Source organism: Herpailurus yagouaroundi, unplaced genomic scaffold (genome assembly GCF_014898765.1).
Source record: "Herpailurus yagouaroundi ecotype Mexico unplaced genomic scaffold, PumYag 198, whole genome shotgun sequence".
NCBI classification, from domain to species: domain Eukaryota; kingdom Metazoa; phylum Chordata; class Mammalia; order Carnivora; family Felidae; genus Herpailurus; species Herpailurus yagouaroundi.
The window spans coordinates 2,291,982-2,298,124 of NW_024412429.1; positions in this window are offsets into that span (position 1 = coordinate 2,291,982).

A 6,143-nucleotide genomic window follows, 5' to 3' on the forward strand; every position below is an offset into this window, starting at 1 on the left:
CCATGGAGGGGTGGAGACGCCCCTTCTCTGGTGGTTCTAGCCTGCTCCCCTCCCCCACGTCAGATGCCTGTTCGCCAGAGCCTCTGGTCGGTGCCGGAGAACCTTCCATTTGCCACACGGAACCGGAGCCTCCACTCTTCATGCTGAGACTGAGCTATCGGATCTGGTGCTACTCGTCCCCACACTTGACTACTGAGCCCTTGAGAGTGGCTGCTCCGAGCTGAGACACACGTACAATACCTACCTCATCACGCACTTTGTACCCATTACACACTGACACGAGGGCATTTGGAGACACTGAGTTGCACAATATGTTGAGATTAATTAATTTTAAAATTAATTTCAGCTGGGGCCCCTGGGTGGCTCAGTCGGTTAAGTGGCTGACTTCACTTCAGGTCATGGTCACATGGTCCGCTGTCCATGGGTTCGAGCCCCGCGTCGGGCTCTGTGCTGACAGCTTGGAGCCTGGAGCCTGCTTCTGATTCTGTGTCTGCCTCTCTCTCTCTCTCTCTCACTCGTGCTCTGTCTCTCTCTCTCTCTCTCAAAAATAAATAAACATAAAAAAGCAATTTCAGCTGTTTCTACTTTTTTAACACGACTCCTAGAAGGTATAAAATTATGAGTGGCCTGCATGATACTTCTCTTGGATGTCGCTGCCTTGAAAGATTTCCCACCTGCTTTAAGACTTTCAGACTTGGCCAAGGCCACTCCTAGAGCGTGTGTTTTGTTCTTAGCGAACAAAATAACTGTATTATGCTTGTCTTCTTGACCTTTTCTTGTACCCTACTTGACCTGCTGGTGTATTTTACTTTACAATTCTTCCTCTCTTTCAACAATGATGTATTTATTTTTATCTTCTGTTCACTTTATTTTGAATGCGAAAGAGGAAATTATAGAGCAAGAAGGGATTATCTGTGCCCACAAAAGCGGGGGCGGGGCTGCATGCTTTTAAAAACCTACCCTAGGGGCGCCTGGGAGGCTCAGTCAGTTGAGTGTCTGACTCTTAGTTTCGGCTCAGGTCATGATCTCATGGTTCATCGGTTCGAGCCCTGTGTTGGGCTCTCTACTGACAGTGTGGAGCCTGCTTGGGATTCTCTCCCCCTCTCTCTCTGCCCCTCCCCTGCTTGCTCGCACACTCTCTCTCTCAAAGTAAATAAATAAATGAAAAAAAATTACCCCCAGAAAAGGTCCTCGACTTGCCAGGGAACGTACAGTGTGGAGCGGCTCTCCCTTCCTCCGAGGACGACCTTCGTGCTCCAGTGAGAAGGCACAGCCCCCGGGACCCAGTGCCCCTCCGGGGCCTCCTCCAATCCGCACCGTCTTGCGGGAACCCAGTCTTCTAGGGAACTCACTGCCCTGAGCAGGAAGGGGAACCCCAGGAGCCTTCCCCCCACCCCCAGCTCCCTCCAAGGTACAGCAGGAGCCACTGTGTTTCTCCTCGGTGACACCTCCATCGGGAAACATCGGCAAGTGCCCATTGTCCCGCCCTCTCCAGTCCTCAGGGAAACAGTCCGGGTGGATGCTCATGACCACACCCGGCTGGGCAGTAAGTCCTCGGCCAGTGGCAGCCCACACCCCACACGGCCTCAGCTAACGTCCTCACGGTGGGCGCCGGCCCCGCGGGCTGGATGTGTGCGCCCAGGATAAGAGGTGGGGGGAGTCCCAGCTAGGAACACGCCTGCCCCTCCTCTGCTCAGCCCACGTGGGGAGGCCACCATGGGCTGTCCTGTCCCAGCCCAACGTGCCAGAGGGGATGAGGCTGTTCGGCTGCAAGGCGCGCTCGGCGGGTGATGTGAACTCCAGCTTCCAAAGGCAATCGGTCACATTTCTGACCCTACGGGCTCCGGGCGGCACATTCTTCAGGACGGAGAGTCCCTCTTGGAATGTGAGGGGGCGGGAGGCCGAGGTCCCGATGGCTTTCACAACCTCTGTTTGGCTTTGGAAAACCTTTGACACCGGGGGCTGAAGGTCCTGTCATCAGCCCTCGTTTTGGTCAGGCTCCTCCTGGTTCCTTGCGGGGGATTTGGGAAAAGGGCACAGGAAGGACCGAGCGGCTCACACACCCCGTCGGCTTGACCTTGACGTGATCTTCCTTTCGCTTCCATCTCTGCTTCGCACCCATTGAAAACCCGTCCGTCCTCCGGTGCCCGTGAAAACACCAGATCACGTCGAACACGGGGCGGGAGGCGCTGAGGGGCCCGAGGACGGAGGGCATACAGGCGGACACGACCCGTCTCCCCGGCAGGTGCTGGAGGCACAGTCAACACGAGGCCCGGGGAGGCGGGCCCTGGAACAGACGGAGGCTGGGCTGCTGGAAACATGGGCCCCGCTGGGCTCCGGGCGGCGGGGCTGGGGGGGAGGGTCCCCACCGGCTCTCGTGGCCCGCGCTCCTTCCTGGCTCACGGCCAGCCCGCCCAGTGTCTGTGGCCGGGGAAGCAGCAGGTGACCAGGACAGAAGACCTGTGTATGCCTGGGCCTCTGCTGATGTCGGGGGGGGGGGGGGGGGGGGGGGGGACAGACGCAGGGTGGACAGGGCAGACACGGGACGCTCAGGACGGAGAATGACATTTGCACGGGCAGTGATGTCACAGCCCAGCTGTGGGTCAGTGGATTTGATCTCTTCTGTCTGCGGTTCTTCCTCCTCTGGAGCATCCCTCGGGATGGGCGAGTCGTGTGTCCACGCTCTCCGGGCGCTCTAGCCGCTCCAGACCCTACCCCCCACCCCGTCCCCTGACCCGGAATCCCTCCCGCTCCCTTGAAGTAGGCTCCGACGGGCTCCTCTTTGAGGGTGAATAACATTCCATTGCACAATACATTGCCCCGTGCTCACCCGCTGCTGCGTCGACAGGCTCTTGAGCCGTTTCCACCTTTTGGCCGCGGCAAGTGATGCTGCTGTGAACGTGGGAGGGCACATCCACGTTCCGGTTCCTGTTTTCTAGAACTTTCAGTAACTTTCGGCACACGTGACGTGCGGCCTTTATGTCCGGTGTTTGTTAAACAGAGCGCTCTGCCTTCCAGATCTCTCCTCACGTTTCCCTGGAGCTCACGTGCCTGGGAGCCATCAGTTCCCAGTGTGGTGAGACTGGCGTGTACGTCCCGTCTTGGTGACAGGCCGTGTCCCTCTTGTAGACCGCCATCCACAGTGGAGTCCCCTCTCCACTGCTGTCTCAGCCGTAAATACGTCTATCTGTTAACGTGTGTCAGGTTCTGGGGTCCACGGGGTCGGGTTCTGGGGTCCGTGGCATCAGGTTCTGGGGTCCGCGGTGTCGGGTTCTGGGGTCCACAGCTTTGCCTCGGCTTCCCCGGAGCCTCCGGGTCTGGGACTGAGGCCGGAGCAGCGGGGCCTGTGTGCCGTTTCATTTAACCCTCGGGGCAGCGCCCAGATCAGTGCTATTAATCCCATTCACACGTGAGAAAATGAAGTTCAGAATTACTTGGTCCAGGCTCACGTATGCTGCTTTGTGAAAAGGTTGAGACAGAGCCCGCGTTTACACAATTCCTCTTGGAAAGAATTCGTGAAAATACACAACGCCCGTGACTTTACATCAGGAGGCTCACATGATCTAAAGTAACGACCAGGCGTGTGGGGAGAAACTCAGCCTGAAAGAAGAAAATGGGGAGGTTGCAAATCAGTGGTGAGATTACAGATGAGTGCAAGTTGCAGGCTCTCCTAAGAACCTTTGGGAGCCGGCCAAGGGGAATGTTTGTGCTCAAACTGAGCTCGGGTCTGTTCGGATCTGCGTGTTAACAGCCGCAGGACCGGAGCCCCCGGCGGGAAGGGGGGGCAGGAAGTGTCTGACCAGCCTCCCCACCTGCGTCCCACGGGGGGCTGCGCTGGGTCCTCCGCTTGGTTCCTGGGCGGCCCCCCCCGGACGGCCGCGCGGGCGAGGGGCTGACGTGGCGCAGGCCCGTGGGTGAGGACAGTACAGTCCTGAGTGTCGAGGCGGTACAACAGTCTGCCCGGTTGGCGGAGGATGCAGTGACTGTCCCGTCCACGAAGGCGTCAGCAGCAAGAGCGCTTGGGCCTCCGTGGATGACAGGAGCTCAGCGGGCAGGACGGAGGCGTCCTCGAGGTGCGGCCCAGAGGGGCAGGTCCAGGAACTCGTCTCAGGTGACGTGGGACAGTGGGGTAAGCTGGGTCGGGGGCATGAGGGGGGAGGTAAGGGTTGGCGTAGCAGCTGGTGGAGGGCGGGGGCCGCCCGGGGGAGCCCCTGCTCAGCCTGCCCAGCAGGGAGGAGGGGACAGTCTCCCATCATGCTCAGGGTCTCGGCTAAAGTGTGACTCAAACACGGGTGAATCTGGACACTATGCTGAGTGAAATAAGCCACTTGCAAAAAACCAAATACTGTGTGATTCTATCACACGAGGGACCCGAAGTTGTCAAATTCTTAGAGACAGAAAATAGAAGTGTGCGTGCCAGGAGGGGAGGGGAAGGCAGACGGGGGAGTCACAGTTTAATGGAGACGGAGTCTCAGGGAAGATGAGGGTCCCGGAGACGCGCGGTGGTGACGGGCGCACAGCAGCGTGAACGCAGGCCAGCGCCCCGGAACGACACGCTTCAACATCGCGATGACGGTGAATTTTGTTATGTGTATTTTACCGCAATAAAAAAGTAGTGTATCGCTCTGTCATTTTTATTTAAAATATTTATCTTAGAGATCTTTCTTATTGATTCCTTAACTTACTAAGAAACAGATAATTCCTTGTTTTATTTTATTTTTATTTATTTTTGAGAGGGAGAGAGAGAGAGAGAGAGCACACACACACACACACACGCACAAGCAGGGGAGGGGCAGAGAGACAGGAAGACAGAGGATCTGAAGCGGGCCCTGCGCTGACAGCAGGAAGCTGACGGGGCTCAAACCCTCGAACTGTGAGATGGTGACCTGAGCCGAAGTCAGACACTTGACCGACTGAGCCACCACATGCCCCGATATTCCTTATTTTATACAATTTCTTCTCCAAAAAGGAGAAAAGCATCAGGCTGACCATTTCTTTTATAAGCTTAATATAACTTTGCTTCTAACTAGATGCAGAATGATATAAAAAGTACATAGATCAATTTCACGTACGAACAAACATCTATCGGTCAGCGAATCCACGGATTTCCAAACCAAACTAAAAGTAATCCGAAAGATCGCGTCGTGATTGAACGGGGAGACAACTACCAAGATGCTTCTACATTAGAAAAGGCATCAATTTGTAAATCACATTAATGCACTTTGGAAGAATATTCCTGTGAGCATCTCAGGAGGTACCACAAGATGGGTTGATGAACTTGCACGGCAGCTTAGAATTCAAACTCAAGAAGTGGAAAGAAACTTTGTTGTTGTTGTTGTTGATAAAAGCCATTTACTAAACACCAACAGCCAACGCACTCATGGAGAAGTACGAGACTAATTGAGCAACACTGGAAACAAGACTACTTAGAAATACGGAGGAACCCAGCAGAAGAAACAGTAGGAGAGCTGAAAACATTTGCTTCTGGGGAGCCACGGTACTGTACCGACTGGGCCTCCATGGGTGGCGTTCTGTCGGTCAGTACTGTAGCTCAGGTGCCAGGGGAAATTACTACTTTCGTGCCCTTTGACATGCGAGCAAGTGTATCTCAAAAAAAAAAAAAAAATCCCTAAAGTGGAATCTTTCAGGTCAAAGGGCATATGCATTCATAATTTTGAGAGATGCTGCGAGTTACTCTCCGAAGGTTTGTGCCGGTTCACACGTACACGGTCCCGCACAGCATCCCCAGCGGCGTGCCGTCGGTCCGCTCCCACTGATCTGACGGAGCCAATCCAGGAGTGTAGTGTCGCCGACACTTTGATTATTGTGAATAAGCTCGAGCCCCTCTTCACAAATTTAAGAGCCGTTTGCATTTCCTTTGCTGTGAAATATCGGTTCGTATCCACGGGCTACTTTACTGCTGGATGGTTGACTTCCTCCCTCCCTCCCTCCTTCCTTCCTTCCTTCCGTCTCATCAGTTATGATCTCATATATTAGGAAGGTTAGCCTTTGACTGTGATGTAAACCACAGATGTTTTTCTCAGTTGCTTCTTTGTCTTTACTTTGATCTGTGCCCTTTCCCTTTTGCCGTGAAGATTTAAGAAATTTCTATGTGGGGGCGCCTGGGTGGCGCAGTCGGTTAA